We start from the raw sequence: 16,828 nt of genomic DNA, 5'->3' as shown, positions 1-16,828 counted from the left end.
AATCATTATGGAATTGATGAAAAAAACGCCTGAAAAAATATTTTCCAATGCTTGCATTGTGAATCCATCAACATGGCGTCATTTTGTGCCCTTCGATTTTGCAACCAACATGGCGTGAATCAATTCATAGTTTTATTATGGTTTAATGATGACCCCAAAAAAAGCTACGATTTGACGTTTCTCTCGCAAGCCAACCAATTACACGCTAAGAATGAGTTACTCATTAAAATCAAATTTCGTTGTCTGACGCCATCTTGAAATCCAAGATGGCGGCTTCCGCTTAACTTTAAAATGGTGTAAATGACTTGAAATCGCATGAAACCCCAACAAAATGGGTATCGGGTGAAAGGGCTAAACGAGTAGAAGTCGAATTTCGTTATCAGACGCCATCTTGAAATCCAAGATGGCGGCATCCGCTCAACTTTTAATGCTTTAATGCTGACAAAAAGTCGCATTAAACCACCACTATACGGGTATCGAATGAAAAGGCTAAACAGAAGTTGTTGATTATTTTTCTTTCCGATGCCATCTTGGAATCCAAGATGGCAGCTTCCACTGAACTTTAAAATGCTGTTAATCAATGAAAATTGCATGAAACTACCACAATATGGGTATTAGGTGAAAAGACCAAACGAGTAGAAGTCGAAATTTACTATCAAACGCCATCTTGAAATCCAATATGGCGACTTCCCCTGAACTTAAAAATGATTTAAATCACTGAAAACCACATGATATCACCACATTATGGATATAGAGTGAAACGACTCATCTAGAAGAAGTCGAATTTCGCTATCTGACGCCATCATCAATCCAAGATGGTGGCTTTTGCTATTTTTTTCGAAGCTGTTAATAACTGAAAATCTCATGACACATCCACAATACTGGGTATTGGGTGAAAGGGCTATACAAATAAAAGTCGAAAATCGTTGTCCGACGCCATCATGAAAGCCAAGATGGCGGCTGCCGCTTGTAGTGAATTTCATTACAATTTTTTTAATAAAACTTAAACAACCGTTCAAGCCAAAAGTCGTTACTAGAATGTCGAAGTTTTTCAAGAAGCTTTCTCTCTCACGTCAGTGAGCGTAGAGATTTTTCCGCTCTTTCGTTAAATCCAAATCTTGTATACATATAATTATCTCAACTTTAAAATACTATAAATGACTGATAATCGCATAAAACCCCCACAATATGGGGATTACTTCAAAGCGACCAACGAGTAGAAGTCGAATTTAACTATTTGACGCCATCTTAAATGCGAAGATTGCGGTTTCCGCTGAACTTTAGAATGCTGTAGATGACTTTAAATCTCCACAATATTGGTATTTGGTAAAGGGGTGGAACCAAGAGAAGACTCGCTACAAAACTTCATCTTGAAATACAATATGGCGGCTTCCGCTTAGCTGTTAAATACTGTTAATCGCTAAAAATCGCATGAAACGCCCACAATATTTTTTTTTGGGTTCAAGGGCGAGACCAGTGGAAGTTGAATTCCTCTTTTTTACTTTATCTTGAAATTCAAGATGGCGGCTTCCACTGAACTGTAAATGACTAAAAATCGCTCGAAAGCTTTACAATAATGGTATTGAGTGGAAGGGCTAAACAAGAGGAACCAGACCCTGTTTGTTTTTGGCAACACGCCCGAATTTTTTGTGTTGCCTAAATCGAACGATTTTTTTATCAACTTTTTTTCACTTAATACTACATTAAAACTACTATTTTTAGACAATTTAGATCATTTTAAATCACTTTTATTATTTTCCTTTATGTTTCTAATGCATTTAGAACTTTTCTTGTTTTGTTTATAGCTTTTGATTTTTTTGCCAGTTAAGTCACTCTATTATTCCTATCATGCTATTACGTCTAAATTGTATTGGTCTTATTCTAGCAAAAACTATAAGGTTATGTTGTTTCTGTTAACCGTCTGATTTAGGCACATGTGCGAAATTCGATGTTGCCAAAATCGAATGTTGCCAAAAACGAACGGGGTCTGTAGTGTGGTGGTTTTTGTGGGATTTTCAGTCACTTACAGATTATCAGAGAAACGCGAAAAAAAAATATTTTACTTCTATCATTTAGCATTTTTAAAGTTCATCCAAAGCTGCCATCTTGGATTTCAAGATGGCGTAAGATAGCAACATTAGACTTCTACTCGTTAAGCCCTTTCACCCAATACCAATTTGGGTTCCATGTCATTTTTAGTCATTTACTACATTTTAAAGTTTAGAGGAAGCCACCATCTTGGATTTCAAGATGGCGTCAGATACCGAAATTCAACTTCTACCGGTTGATCTCTTTCAATTTATACCCCTATAATATGGGTTTTATGCGATTTTCAGTCATTTACAGTATTTTCAAGTTGAGTGGTAGCCGCCATTTTGGATTTAAGATGGCGACGGGCAACGAAATTGACTTCTACTGTTTATTACTTTCACCTAATAACCATATTGTGAAGATTTCACGATATTTTCAGTAATTTACAGCTTTGAAAATAAATGCGGAAGCCGCCATCTTGAATTAATGATGGCGTCAAGCAACAATTTTTTTCCTACTATTTGGGCCCTTTCACTCAATACTCATATTGTAAAGATATTCATACCACTTTCGGTGATTTCAAGTTTTCAAAGATGTATTTTTTTAATTTGAAATCAAAACCAACACGCATAACTTACTAAAAATGTGTAAAAATTGGAGTTCCAATTCAAATATGTGCTATTTAATCTAAGCGTGTCCTGTTTTGACATCTTGATCGAGAACTGTCACTAAGTTTTATGGCGGTTTAATAATCATGCACTGAGTGCTATTATAGAACATGCAAAAAAAGCTTGGAGCAAACTTCTAAGTATGTGTTTTATTAAAGTTTAAAAAGAGCATTCATAACTCTTTCAAAATAACTAAAACAGTATGTTTAATAAAAGTTTTGTTAGCATTTTCAAAACCATCTGAAAACATATGGTTGAAAAAAATATATAAGCATTCTGCATGACCATAATAAAAGCGTGATAAAACGAGCTGCACAAAAAAATGCTATAAATAAACCATAATAAAACTTCCTAATGCTAGTTGGCTTAATCTGTGTTACTTGGGATGTCTATCAAGTTTGATTGTGTCAGTATTTAGAATTCAGAATGAATAATAGAAAACTTAAAGAAATGTCCAGATTCAATATTTGTGTAGGGGAGATAAGGGCATAACGAGCACCAAGGGCATAATAAGCACTCCTTTTTTCTGCAAAAGTACGTATTTTCTTAAACAAATTTTCATGAGGAACTTCTTGGAACTTGGAACAAGTTCACAGAAGGCTATTTGATGAACTTGTTGGAACTTAAAGTTCACAGAAGGCTATTTTGGACCTAATTTGTAACTTTTATACTGTGTGGATGAGATTGACATGTCACAAAAAAGGCTATTTGAGGAACTTTTTTGAACTTCAATTCCAAAGAAGGCTATTTGAAGAACCTTTTGTAACTTTCATTCTCACATTCGAGAAAATTTGATACCAATTCCCTTTGGAACCTTTGTTCAGCGAAATTCGAACTTTGGAGGCACGAGTTTAAGTGGATATGAGACTTTTGGTTGCTTGGGTGGTGACTGGTGACAATGCAGTACAGTAAATGAAAGAACTTCAGCAGAGTTCTGTGAGAAAACAAAATTAATACTAAAAATAAATTCCCCGTAAGCTTTCTTGACGTCCAAACTCAATCGACACTTCTCCCAGAGCACTTCTGCGAGGAATCGAGGGTAAAAATTCGTAGAATTCAATATCTGTGCGATTTGTGCAAATTTCGTTTCCCATTTAGGGTCCATAAATTATTCAACGTGTGCGCACATTGGCTTCATTTCGCATTTCACAGTGGCACGTATTTCCACATACCTGTAACTTTGGGCGACAGCAGGAAAAAAATAGACGGCTTCAATAATAAATTACCACCACACCGGAAACGTTAAACGACTATCATTTACTGGGCAGAGCTCTCCCGGCCAGGCCAAAGACCTGCCCACCCACACCCAGTATGATATCCGACACTTGGCTGGCAGATGGAGAGTGAGTAAAACTCCAAGTGGATGAGGAATTTCCCGGTGGTTGCCACTTTAGCTGCCCCGGCTTATCCTGAAATGGCAAATTTTCCCCCATCCATCCCACTCGTCTTCCAAAGCCATTGGTGCAATATTGCTTCGGCGAACGATGGCTTACCGTGTGGCATTGTCTGTTTGGCTTTCCCTTTGGCGCATTCTTCGGTTTCAGTTTAGTTGGGGAACCAGGAAGAGGCGGAAGTGGCTTCACGGCATCCGGTTTCGATAGCTCTCCTCTGATATCGGATACTCTGTGAGTCTGGGAATAGGAAGTTGATTTTAACTTAATAACACAGATAAAATGTTTAATACTAAAAATTTTACATTATTATCCGTTTAGTGATAAGAGTTCCGGTGAGTTGTACTGTCTGTGACAGTTTCGCTCAAAATGTTTAAATTGCCATTCATCCATATCCTACTGCTTTTGCCTTCATCTGGCCATCTGCTAGATTGTCAACGGTTTCAGCCACTCGCTCGCTGTAGAGAACTGGAGCGGAAGTATATTTTCAGCTTCAATGTTGCAATTTTGTAATGGACTCCGACCATGCCAGGGCACGAATATGGAACCAACGGAACCGTCGCATTCGTCATCCGGTCCCGATGCCAGCAGCGACGAACGTAAACAAATTTGCACGGAAAAGAATAAATCTTCAGTATATAGTTTTTAACGTAACAACACAATATAACAAAATACAAATTGTTCTAAATTGAACTTAAATGCGATGTACATAAAACTAGTAATATCTTCAGTAGGAATCTTTTTCCGTAGATAATCTCAGCGTAGTTGTTCTGTCTTGTTCATCCTCCTGGCAACATGACAGCAGTTCGTTCGAGATTCCTGGTTCAGAAGATTCCAAGACGTGTGCCGGTTAGTTAATGCATTACAAAATTTAAGTTAAGTGGAAGTCGCCATCTTGGATGTCAAGATGGCGCCAGACAACGAATTCGACATTAACTTATGGTTTATTCCACGGGTCATTCACAACCAATCCCTTTTCATTTAGAAAGTTTGGGGGTTAAACCCCCCCATGAGTATCCATCAAAAGCAAGCGAGATATTCTAAACTACACTCAAAACTTTAAATTTTTAATCAAATTTTGATGATGGAGTAAGGTTATTCGATAGAAACAATCGTGACTCAAAACTGATGTCAAAACACCGTAATGCCAAGATGCTAAATCCGGCCAATTAGTATGGAACAACCGTGTTTCTTCAGGAAAGGCAGCAGACGTTTATTCAAACACTCTTTCACGTAAATTTCTTGGTTGAGAGTCCCGGAAGCTATGAAAATGCTGCTTTTCAAGCCACAGGTACAGATGGCTTGCCAAATCAGATATTTCTTCGCGAACTTTGACAGTTTCATGTGCTTGAAAATATCTGCTACCTTTCCCCTTTCTTTTGCCGTATAAAACTCCTGTCCCGGAAGCTGCTTGTAGTCGGCTTTGACGTAGGTTTCGTCGTCCATTACCACGCAGTCAAACTTCTTCAGCATCGTCGTGTACAGCCTCCGGGATCGCACTTTGGCCGTCGTATTTTGCTTATCATCGCGATTTGGAGTCACTACCTTCTTGTAAGTCGATAGCCCGACTCATTTTTTGGCTCGATGCACGGTTGTAGACGATACACCCAGCTTATTTGCGGCATCTCGGAGAGAGAGGTTAGGGTTTCGCTTGAAACTACCGGCAACTCTCTTTGTCGTCTCAGCGGCTTCCGGTTTTCGATTTCCCCCCGATCCAGACTCCCTGGCTGTCGACAAACGTTCCCCAAACACTTTAATTACATTTGTAACGGTTGATTTGACAACTTTAGCGATTTTGTCAGCTTTGCGTGCGAGTAGCTCGGATTTTCGCTATGCGCGAGCAAAATTTTGAAACGCTGCTCTTTTTCCTACGCTGCTCATTTTTCCGGCATTTTGACAACTGAAAAGTGAATTCCAAAATCAAAATAGGAGCAACATTCTACACACACACACCTTCAAATTGAGGGCTGTTCAGGTTTTTTAAATGCAAAATTGAAAGAAATACGTCAAGTTGATATTGACCAAATTTTGACCGTATCACCCTTTACTAAATTTTATTCTGGTTCCCGAAATTGTATTTGACGGCAACCATAAATTATGTAACGCAAAAACTGCACTTTTTTGACCCCCTCCCCCCCGTATGTCACAAATCGTAACGCTTCGACGTACCCCCCTATGAAAATTTCGTAACGCTAATAACTACCCCCCCCCCCCCCCCTATTATTTTTAAATACTGATTTTCGATGGTAAAAAAAAATTAAAATAATTTTTTTAGCGTTCTTCTTAACGAAATCAATATCTATCCATATCGCTTCTTAGTACTCATTGATGATAATTCTCTGATAAAAAATGTCTTATTACGATTTGCTCTGTGCTTGTTAACTGATGATCTATCTTGTTTACTTTATTTTGTTCAAGGAGCAAAACTTGTTACGCAACCAAAATTGCATTTTTTTTATCAATTGAGACAAAAAAATAGTATAATTTCCGTATTAAGGTTGAATTGAGTTCATGGGGATAAGTGTACCTAATACTCGATTTTCCAACAGTTATTTCCCGGATATTCAATACACATTTTAAGGAATCTATATCAGAATCTTTAAAGAGAAAAGGTTCCAATCCAGTTTCAATCATGTTGAAGCTCACAATTTATAAGCTGATTTTGGTTTGCATATCATTCTGCTAAAATTGCATGACATCAAAATAGCTGCGATTAAACTGAAATTTGTAAGAAAAAATCGTTACGTAACGATGAGCATACCTCCCCCCCTCCCCAATGTCACAATTAGTAACGCTCGAGCTTACTCCCTCCCCCCCTAGGAGCGTTACGTAATTTAACTAGATGAGAATGATAAAGTTGAACCAATTTCGTATTCCAACGTGCTGAAAAAGAATATTACGCAGAATTCGGTCAATAAAAATGCGATTGAACCAGCTCCTACAAGGTCCAGTGAGGTGGTTAAAAATGGAACGGAAAAAAGTGATGGAAACGAGATAAATAGTTCCCTTATCAAATTAGAAGAAACTGTTCGCTTAAAACCTCTCAACGAACAGGATATTGAATTTACACGAAAAGAGATGAAATCATCTCTAGATCCGGTTGCGTTAGGCGTCAAATCTGTTCGTTACATCGATTCCACTGGGGAAGTTCTAGTAAGATGTTGGACAAAAGACAAAGCTAATAATTTCATGTCTCATACTCAGAAAGTTTTGGGAAAGAAATACTCAATTGAAATTAAAAAACCTGCAAAGCCTAAATTAAAAATAGTGGGATTCGAACATACTGAACAATTCAACGAAGTGGAGTTTGTTTCTTTGTTAAAAAAGCAAAACAAATTGCCGAGTCAGAAATCAAAGTTGTCAAAATTGAGAAAAATGATAAATGGAAGCATAATCCAATGATTGCTATCATTGAAGTTGACGCTGAAACGTTCACAACATTGATAAAACGCGAAAAAGTCAATGTGGGATGGGAGAGGTGTAATGTTTATGAAGCAGTAAGTGTGCTTAGGTGTTACAAATGTTGGCAATATGGCCACAAAGCTGAATATTGCAAAAATCAGGCATGTTGCGCTAAATGTTCTGGAAGTCATGATACGATTGAATGCACGGCTCTATACGAAAAGTGTAGTAATTGTTTTAGATTCAATTCAACAGTAAAGTCAAATGGGGATAAATTAGAAATTTGTCATTCTGCTTGGAACTATGAATGTGAAATTTACAAAAGAAATCTTACGAAAGCAAAAAAGTTTATTGATTACAGCAAGTAGCAAACAATGTCAGAGATTTTGTATCTCAACGTATGTGGATTGAGTAGTAACTTCGATGAAATTTGCGTCGTTCTAAAAGAATTGAAACCGATAGTTATGGTTCTGGTTGAAACTCATTTAACTGATGAAGCAATTGCTAATACTTTAGACATAATAGGCTACTCGATGATAAACTGTTTCTCGCATTCTAAACACACAGGCGGTGTCACAATGTTCGTGCAGAATGTATTTAAAATAGATACTTTATTGAATACCTATTTAGAAATGAATTGGATTTTGGCCCTTAAGTTAAGGAACGAAAGAAAAAGTTTTATAATTGGTGGAATTTACCATTCGCCCAGCGCAAACGACGCTTGCTTTGTGGATATTTTGAAAACATCTGGTTAAGTGAAATTGTTGCTGATGACATTGATAATATCTTTTGCGGTGATTTTAACATCAATTTTAATAATGGTACTGAGTGTAAAGAATTGAAACGAGTTATGGAGGCAAGTGTATTTCGACAAGTTGTAACACAAGATACGCGGGTAACTGTTTCCACCAGTACCAGAATAGACTTGGTTTTTACAAACGTGGAACAAGCGGTAGCTACTATTCTCCCGAATATGCGGGTGTCAGATCATAAATCAACTAGTGTTTATATCGGATTTAGTCAGGAATATAGCGAATTTGAAAGTTTTCAAGTTGTGAAAGATTGGAGTCGGTACAACGAAACTGACTTCTGTCGGATTCTTGAGTCAGGATTGGGTACATTAGTATGCCGCGATTTCAACGAAACTGTTAAAGGTTTTGATTTATTACTGAAGAATAGTATCAATGCCCTTGTAAATGAACGAGGAGTAAATAGAAAAATCACCAATAATTGGTATTCTAGTAACCTTCGACTGTTGAAGAGAAAAAGAGATAAGCTGTACAGCCAATTCCTTCGCCAGAAATGTGAGAGAAATTGGCTGAGGTACAAAATTGTGCGAAATGAATACTCTCAGAAAATAAAAGAAGCCAAAAATCAATCAGTTCAAGAAGAACTAGACAAGAACAGAAACGACGGAAAACTCCTATGGAAAACGATTAAACGTTTAGTCAACCCAAGTGGTGTAAAATTTGATTCAGTACGTTTTAATGGTGTTGAAACTACTAATGAATCGGAAATTGCGGAAAAATTCAATAATTATTTCGTAGACAGTGTCATGCAAATTCATGATAGTATAGTTGCGGGTTCAAATATCAGCTTGGGACAAATAGATTACAATGATCGAAGCTGGAGTTCTTTCGAAAGCGTTACTGTCCAAGAATTTTGTGAAATAGTAAAAAACTTGAAATCTACAGCGGGCATCGACAATGTATCACTAAGAGTTTTCAAGGACTCTTTAACAATACTTGCAAATCCACTATTGGAAATTATAAACACTAGTCTGCAATTAGGTACTATGCCAAATACATGGAAATTTTCAACAGTGATTCCTGTACCAAAACAGCCCAATGCACGTGAATCAACCTTATTCAGACCTATTAATATGTTAGAGTTACAAGAAAAAGTGCTAGAATTAGCAGTCAAACGGCAATTGCTACAGTTCATTGAGTCGGAAAATATTTTGATTGAGGAACAATCAGGATTCAGGAAACAACATTCCACGGAAACAGCGGTAAATTCGATACTTCGAAAATGGAAAGAGAATGTTGAAAATGGAAATTACACAGTCGCCGTTTTCCTTGACTTTAAGAGAGCGTTCGAAACGATTGATCGACTGAAACTGTTGGAGGTGTTAGCAAGAATTGGATTAAGTGGCATGGTCTTAAGCTGGTTCAAAAGTTACTTGGAAAATAGAATGCAACGGACAAAGTTTGGCTCGTCTTACTCTCAGTTTAAAGAAAATATGTTGGGTGTCCCTCAAGGAAGTGTCCTGGGGCCAACTCTTTTTATCTTATACATCAACGACTTGACAATGTGCCTACAGCACGGTCACTTGAAACTGTTTGCTGATGATTCAGTGTCTTATTGGACAGGTAGAAACTTAGAACTCATAATGCATGAAGCAAATGCTGATTTGGAAAACATTACTGAGTTTCTGAAACAACGAAAATTATGCTTGAATCTCGATAAAACCAACTGGATGATTATAGGCAACCGCAAAATTGTGAATTGCCCAAATCTGCTTATTGGCGGATGTGTAATCGAAAGAGTACGTCAAACAAAATATCTAGGAGTGCAAGTTGATGATAAGCCAAACTTTGTAGAGCATGTGGACTATACAATTAAAAAAATTGCCAAAAAATATGGTGTTCTCTGCCGGATAAACAGATATTTGACTTTCTGGTCAAAAATCATTTACGTGAAGTCGGTTATTATGCCACATTTTGATTACTGTTCTACAATTCTACTTAATGCTTCAGATACACAAATAAAGCGATTGCAGAAAATCCAAAATAAAATTATGAGAGTTGTGATACGCTGCAACCGATACACGCCTAGTGCTCTTATGCTCGACATGCTTAAATGGTTATCTGTGAAACAACGTATTGCTTATAACAGCCTGATGTTTGTCCATAAAATGAAAAAAGGAATGTTACTTTCATATTTGGTTCGAGACCTACAGTTCGGAAACGACATTCACAGTTACAATACGAGAAGAGCTTGTGATTTTAGACTTCCGATTGCTAGAAAAGAAATGACAAAACGATCTATATTCTACAACGGCTTGAAGATGTATAATAACCTGCCGCAAGACATCAAAAATAATTCGAATATGAACAGCTTCAAAAGAATGGCAATACTATATGTGAAGAGAACCTTCTAACATAAGCAAGAATCCTAAATGGGATCTTTATAATGTGATGGCAATCTGATGCGTTATCAGACATAGAATCTGTACAGTGATGGACATACGCGGGAGTTGATAAGACGACCAAGTAGTACAGAAAATGACAAAGAAATGTATGATCAAATATCCAAAGGATAAATTGTCCCTCCCACTGCAAAAGATGCGTATGGGGTGGAGAGAGGACCCAAATGGGCCTCATGGGACCATCACAAAAAAAAAATTATGGATGCCCCCTTTGTAATTTCGGACTATGTATCCAGTTTAGGATTCTTGAAATTCGGTTCGAATCATAATTAAAAATTGAAATGGAAAGTTATGTTTAAAATTTTCGTTGAAATTTGGGTTCACATTTCCATCAAAATTTGATTTATGATTTTAGAAACTCGTACACATTTTTTACATTTAAGTTCTATTTTTTCGAGTATGAAACAATAAGAGTTTTTATGTCGTATTTAGATTTGAAGCTCATGAACTTTATTCGTATGCTGAATTTAAACATAACAGAGCTTCAAAATAGCGATATAGATTTGACATTCAAAATATTTATTTATTATTTATATTTGCAAGTCGGTTTAGATATACATAATTGAAATAAAGATTAATCATTGAAACCCACATTACCCCATTGAAACCCGAATTATTATTATGGATTCATGATTGAGTGCTCCGAAACTGACTTCAATTCTTGGATCATATTTCTCAATTCAGGAACCGATTTGATGTTCATTTCAGAAAACGTATTGAAATTCCGGAACAGGTTGAACATTCAAATTTTTAATTCAGGTTCAAAATTCAGATGCAGATTCAGCTCGTAAATGAATTCCAAAATCGCAATTAAATCAAGATGACATGACAATTTCGGCAAGGATTTAAATTGCAAGAGATCGCAGGATGATGAATCTGATTGATAGTTCGATTTTAATACTTAACCAAAGTATGTTCGTTTGCACAATTCAGCTGAAAATGACAAAAATTTAGAAGAATTATAGTTCATTTTGCCAATTGGAATTGATTTTTAATGAAAATTGATTGATGATAAATGAACATGTACCATCTCTTACAGAAATTGCAGGAAATTCCATATGTATTGGCGTATTATTCAACATTATTAATATTGCAGTATTTTCAAGAACCAAATTTCAAACTAAAATCTTTAACTAGGATCGAGTTTGCACAAAACCGATTTGTACTATATTAATCTTTTACTTTTACCTTTGAAAATTGGATTTATTTTTAGGATTTTTATTTCAAAGCTGAAGACTTTCTTAAAAACAACTTCAAAACAAATAAGCCAAATTAAGCTGGTCGGATAACCCGGTTTTAACCAGACCTGATTTTGTCCGAATACATTCACATTTTATTGGAAAGTTTAAAAAAAAATTGAAGTGCATCATTATAATTTTAAGTTTTGTCGCTGAATAATGAAATTTTACAAGCTACATTTATTAAAATAAACCTAAACAATTTTTTGGGAGACTGAAATACGATTCAAAATCTCGTTGTATTTTTCGGTAAAAATATTTTTTTTTAAATTTTTGTTGAACAGTTCTTGGATTTTTGTCAAATTTTACCGAATATTGACCGGATTCTGGTTTGAAACTTTGGAAATTGAATATCCGAAATTTGCCAGGTTTTAAATAAAATAGAGCGGGAGAACTTCCGCAATCCTAAGCTAAGTTCACTGGATTTTGATGCAAATTTAAATTTCAACCATCGATGAAAGTAAGTTTCCTATTTTAGTGCTTAGAGCACCTGCAACGGTTCAGGCGTAAATATTGGTTTTAAGTATACCAGTTTTAGCACAATTTGAAATTTTAGAATCGGCAAAAACACCCACTTCTTACCGGTGTAGGAGCAACCCCCTTCCTGTCATAAAGTCTTGAACCGATTATTCACAGCGTAAAGTACCGTTATTTGCCAAATTTTATATTGTAAATTTTCAAAGTGTATCTGTCAATCCAGCAATCTTTCAGTATTTGTGTTGTTCATCTATGTATTATACACGCAAGATGAACCAACCTTGTGTATAAGAAATAAGTGTTCATCTGGTTCACTTTTATTTTTAAAGTGTGAGTGAAGCTTTTGTGCTTTGGCAAGATGCTCGCTTCACCGGCCATCTTTTAATCCTCCATCGTCGTAGCAGCAAGTGTCGCTCCCAAGGTAAGAAAAAAATCAGAACTATAGTTCACATAGTGCATGTTTTATCATTTAAGTTTTATTATTGTTTTAAAAATCTAATTTTCTTTTATTTTTTATTTCAGTTAATTTCGAACGGGTATCCGATATCGGCCAGCTGGGATCATCAAGGTAACTTTTAATTTTAAGGAATAAAATGGCGTCGCGGAAGTTCCAAACCACACGACAACGAGGGAACACAAAAGCTGCTGGTGCTCTTGTGATTCCGGCTCTGGTTTGGCCATTTTTCGCGTGTGGATGGCGAAGAATGAAAAAGCACCAGGAGGTGCTTTGATGTGTTTGATTCGTGTTCTTCCAAAGCTCAGGGTGGCCACAGAACCGGGAAAAAACGGGAATTCAGACCAAAAGCCATCGTCTCCAGCAACTCTTCTAGGAGTTCGTAGCCTACAAAGGAAACGTTAAATTCATCGTCCACTTGGGAGACTTCCCAAAGCAGTAGCGGTACCGCGACGTAGGAAAAACAGTAGAACCAAACAGCTACTATTATAAACCACTTACTTTAGCTCCAGAAGATTTTGAAAAAAGAAAGGATTTGAAGGTGAGTTTGGTTTGTTGGCAGCTTTCGATATTGGGGTTTTTTAGTTGTTTTTTTTTTTGCTGTAGGTTGCTGTAACGGATCGGATTAGCCAACGGATTTGTATCGATTGTGACCAGGATGTGCTGAGTTCGCTGATCGCTTTGAGAACGAACTGTTGGAGCAGCTAGGGCTAGGGAGAATACACCAGCCGAATTCTACTACGACGAATGGCGTGGAACCGAAGGATGAGCGAGTTCCCACAACGAGATCCGGAAGGATTCTAAGGCAAGCTGGACGGTTGATCTCCGAGAAAGATTTCATCAAAAGAGTGGGATTGAGGAGTAAAAGAAGACGGGAAGAATCTTTCGAAGAGACTTGGGACTAGCTCACTTTAGCAACTGGCAAACTGGCAACTGTTGAAGAAACTTCCGGAACAATCCATCATGGTCCATCAACCGATTGCCAAAGCTCTCAGTAAACTCTTGCACATGATCATTGAATCGGTGTATTGCTTGAAGTGTGCCCTGCAATATAAAAGGTCATCCCATTAGCAACGGGCTTAGCAAAATGGTTCCCCACCGGTGACCACTATTTTCAAACTACGTTATCACGCTTTTCCGATGTTTGTGGCTTTAGGGGCATCCTTGCATTACGATTCGGTTTTGCTATACAAGCTGCTTCGTCTGGTTCGAGTGTCTTTGACCGAGATTAAAGTTGATCCAATCAATCTACCGACACAGGGAGTATGAAGCCCTTTACTATGATATTTTAACTCTTTGAATGCTCTGTCCTATATGGATTGCAATTGTTGTGTGGCCGAGGAAATTTACACCCTGGTTCAGATCGGCACGTTCCTTGGATCCAACTACAGCGTCGAGGGGCATGTCGAGCGCCTGACGAGTATGCATAATATGATGCAAAAGTGCCAAATTCATTCGGACGTTGCCTATTTCCTGGCCAGACCATTGTTCTCCCATGATATTAGCGTAAGTTTAATCTTGTTTAAATTAGAAAGACAAAATCTACAATTTTTGTTTTCCAACAGCTAAAGTACAATCAGCTTCGGAAGGCGGACTCGAAAATTGCAAAATATCTGGAAGTCACCACTGTGCGACCGCTGTATCTGCCCAAGATTTGGGAAGACATAAGCCCCCAGTTCTTGGTTACCTTCTGTTCCCTGAGTATGTAAGATCTGCAAGTTCCTATCGAGAGTTATCAGAAGGAAATGAACAATTTGAAGTAGCTGACCCTGTCATAAATGAACTCTAAACATCTAAATGCATCGAAGAAAAAGAAGGAACAGGACGCCACAACGCTCAAATCGATAAGTTACAGGACGAGAGAAAGAAACAGCAGGAACACGTGGACAAGACATGCATCGACTGACGAGCGAGAAAGATTTCTGGTTCCCATTCCAATCGACCAAATCTGCCAAAAACTAGACAACCACAAAGTTCCTGCAGCTTTGTATGTTGCCGCGGTGCACATTCACATTCGATGCGTTGTACTGTTAAAAATTCGTACATGCCATTCAAAACCTGAAGACGGCCAATTTATCTATCCTCTTCTGCAACGATCGAATATTCTGCGAAATCACTTACTCGGTATTTTCATGTACCGAAGTCACACGTTACGGGAGATTCCTGTGCGCCATGCTGGAGACGGTTATGCGCTGGCATGTCGATCAGAGCACATTCAATCGCGAGTGCTGAAATTATCTGGGCTTTGTAACAAAACTCCGCGTGAGCAATCAAATCACCGAAGCAAACGATCATGTCAACTAAGAAAACTACCGCCAAGTTTGCCACAAGTTATAAAATTGCAAAAGCGATGATGTTTTGCATAGATTCCGAGGATTACATGCAGATTCGCAGTTAGTGGATTATTCTGATGCGAATTTTGCCACACTTTCCAGTACTTGACAAGCTGGCTCAGATGATTGAGAAAAAAGTTAAAAAGGTACGCGAAGAGGAAAAAACCGTTCAAGGTCGAGTCACAAGAATCGTAGGCAGTAAACAGTGATAGCAATAATGGTAATTCTTTACACATTTATATTAGATTTCAAATGTTTAAAGTCCATTTTTCTTTGCAGAATGTAAAGTAAAAAGGCCATCGTCTCCAGCAACTCTTCTAGGAGTTCGTCGCCTACAAAGGAAACGTCGAATTCAGATTCACAGGCATGAACAGTAACAACTCCGATGTTAAAATCATCTAGCAAGAATTCCAGAAGCACCGGCTCGGGAATAGTCCCCTTGGGAGACTTCCCAAAGCAGTAGCGGTACCGCGACGAAGGAAACATTTTCTAAGAAAATCAAACGAGAAGAACTGGCTCGGGAGAAGGAACGGGAACGGAAGGAAGCAGCCGCCGAAAAGAATCGCGAGAAGAAAAGGAGAAACGGCGTAAAAAATGGGTTGGCGCGGGCAGTGGAAAGGGAACGGGACCTCAGCTCAGTTGCCAACTCCACGACGACCATCGGGGAAGCCAGGACCCGCCGCCAGCGAAATCAACTGCAGCAGTTTATTCGTGGTCCCATGAGGCCAGACATGCCGAGTTAAATTATAAGCTTCCGAAGGAAGGAGTGTTTTAATTATTATTCTTTGTTGAGTGGCATGTTTTTATAATGAATGAATGAATTGGAAATAAATTTAATATAATATAAAGTTAAACATTTTTTTTTTCTTTATTCCGGTTTAAGACCTTCCTGAAATTCCGTTTTTGAGCTGACACACATACATACAAGCGTTTTTTTTCGTGTGCACTAATACATTAACACAAAATGTTAACAAACCAAACATGCGTTTGTGTGCGTAAGCTGTCATTCTGGATCGGGAAATTCATTTCAAGTAGAATCGGTTGGGCCATTAAATGCTTAAATTCAATGGGAGGGATGCTTGAAGAATGCTTCGAATCCAAGCATTCTTTCAAGCTTTCCAAGCATTTATTTTGTTAAGCGGGAAATTTTAAACGGAAACACTTTCATTGCAGACACTCAACAATTGAGAAGAAAAAACCCATTTTATTAGAAAAATTGCATAAGTTTTGAGTTTTACGGTTCATTTGTCTTAAAATTAATTCTTCTTACATTCTTTTTGACAGAACAATGATTTCAACTATTCTACCAGGATTTCATTAATTTAAAAGCAAAAATGACTACACAACGAGGAAAAAAGGTCAATTGAAACAATTCTTCAATTAATTCAATCAAATTGCTTTGAATCCATGGAATAAGGTTTTGTTAAAATAAAATGGAAAAGCAATTTTTTTTCAAGTTATTGCTGAAATTGATAAAGGAAATGAGAAATGTTTATCCCAAAGTCAAAGAAAATTTTTCTTTGATTTGTTGACATTTTTGTTTGACAAAAACTTGTTTCACTTTGTAAATTTATGTATGGATACAGAAAAATATGCTGATATTGACGAAAATTCCGAGCAATC

The 16,828-nt window shown here is 37.3% G+C and overlaps 1 pseudogene; it reads left to right on the top strand.

Annotated features, from left to right (window-relative positions):
- LOC129749479 (THO complex subunit 2-like) overlaps positions 1–15,964 on the top strand; it is a 244,233-nt pseudogene extending 228,269 nt beyond the window's left edge.
- The last annotated feature ends 864 nt before the right edge of the window (positions 15,965–16,828 follow it).

This window comes from Uranotaenia lowii, chromosome 1 (genome assembly GCF_029784155.1).
Source record: "Uranotaenia lowii strain MFRU-FL chromosome 1, ASM2978415v1, whole genome shotgun sequence".
Classification (NCBI taxonomy): domain Eukaryota; kingdom Metazoa; phylum Arthropoda; class Insecta; order Diptera; family Culicidae; genus Uranotaenia; species Uranotaenia lowii.
This window is presented reverse-complemented; position numbering and strand designations above follow the sequence as displayed.